Source organism: Eucalyptus grandis, chromosome 4 (genome assembly GCF_016545825.1).
Source record: "Eucalyptus grandis isolate ANBG69807.140 chromosome 4, ASM1654582v1, whole genome shotgun sequence".
NCBI lineage: Eukaryota > Viridiplantae > Streptophyta > Magnoliopsida > Myrtales > Myrtaceae > Eucalyptus > Eucalyptus grandis.
The window spans coordinates 27,499,895-27,501,909 of NC_052615.1; positions in this window are offsets into that span (position 1 = coordinate 27,499,895).

The following is a 2,015-nucleotide window of genomic DNA, read 5'->3' on the forward strand; positions in this document are numbered from 1 at the left end:
GGAAACAAAGCACTGTGGCTCTCTCAACAACAGAAGCAGAGTATGTAGCTCTTGGAAGTTGTTGTTCGCAAATTCTATGGATAAAACAACAGCTACAAGACTTTGGAATTGAAGAATCATGCACAAAGATTAGATGTGACAACACCAGCGCAATCAATCTCACTAAAAATCCAATCATTCACTCAAGAGCAAAGCATATAAAGATTCGACACCATTTCATTAGAGATCATGTTCAAAATGGAGAAATCTCGATTCAATTTGTTGATTCAAAAAATCAACTAGCGGATATATTCACGAAGCCTTTGGAGAAAAATCAATTCGATTTTATCCGTTCCAGACTCAACATTTTGAAGCTTGAGGAAGTTAAAGTCTAGAGACTCTCCAACCCTCGACTCGAGACATTCATGGCTATAGGCGTAAGTTATTATTATATTCAATCTCGAAAAGGTACGATCATTAGTTCAGTTAATTTATAATTTCCGTGAAAAACTGAATCTTGTCTTTTCAAAAAGATTAACTTCTATTTGGCAGTTATTGATTTTAAAAGAGGCGTCGGTTCATTTTCCTTTGTGCCGATTGGTTTTTCCTTTTTAAACTGAGTTACATATATATACGATTTTCCTCGCTTAAACTTCAAAACCCTAAAAGGCATTCTCCTCCCAATCCTGTCTCTACTTCGTGTTCACCCTCGAGAAAGTTGTCATCTTTTCTTGGGAAAGCGAGTAAAGGAATCTTTCAACGACAAGGAAGGATGTCTTCTTCGAGAAAGTATTCAAGAATTGCGAATGGGGACCACAGAGAATGAGGGAGGGGCCTACCCATTTCGATCTCACCGAAGAGGAAGAATTACCGAGTCAGCAATGAGCCCTATTCACTCTCCACCACGTCACTCTTCATCATCTACCCCACAAGGTGTGGGTCAACAACCGGAGGAAGAAATAATCGAGGACGCAGACCCTGTAAGAGTCCAAAAACCCTCTTTTATTTACAAGTTCTATCGTGCGTTGAAGAGCATTAGGACTCCGCTGAACTATATAGATGATTTCCTTAAGGATAAGAATTATGGGAATGAGTATATATTTTTGCGACGAATGGAGGATTTGGGAATTGCTCCCAAAGGAAAGGCTGAGGGAAGCACTTGCGAACATTCCAAGTGACCTCGTATATCGGGACCGAATCCGACCGACGGGAACGATGATGATAACATGTTCAATGAATTTCAATCTAGAATGGGTGTTGCTGCGAAGGTGAAGGGAAAAATGATGGATTTGTTTAAATCAAAGGAACAGGAGAATCTGTTCTTCAGACTATTGAAACGAGGGGTGATAAACCCTAGGAGTGTTGATTTCGATTTCTTGGATGCCATTAATGTGAACTTAAGGGAGAAGTTCAATCTGCTTCAACTTGAGCAATTTTGCTCCGATACCACGTACGGTTATGCGCAATTGACAGCATACTTCTATTCGAATCTTAGCTTTTTAGATGCGAATAGAATATCCTTCATGTTCGAGACCAAGTCTATGAGGTAGATGTGGACATGTTGGCGTAGACATAATTGGAGTTGAAAGAGGATGATATAAACCAATCAAGGTTTCAATCGCTCGTACCACACCGGAACTTGTCAAAGACAGGAGTACGAAGGAAGAGTTACCTACTCAAGAATGCATGCCATCAACATCTTGCTTCACAAAATTGTGATCAATCAGTATCGGGCCAAAGTCTACATCCAAGACCGACGTGTCTAACTCCGAGGCGAAATTGATGTACGCGATCAATTTAGGGAAAAAGTTCTCTCTCCCTCACACCATTCTCTTTCACATGTACGAGCAATGGTGAAGGACAATGGCCAATTGCCTTATCCAGTCTTGTGACCAAGATCTTCGACACTTGAACTTTGAACCTCCACATACTCTTTGTATTCGACCATGCGACAAAATGGTGGTGGGTTTGAAAATGTTGACAAAAATGCGTTTGAAAGAGCTTAATAAGGCAATGGAGAAGTTCAAAGTGAAGAC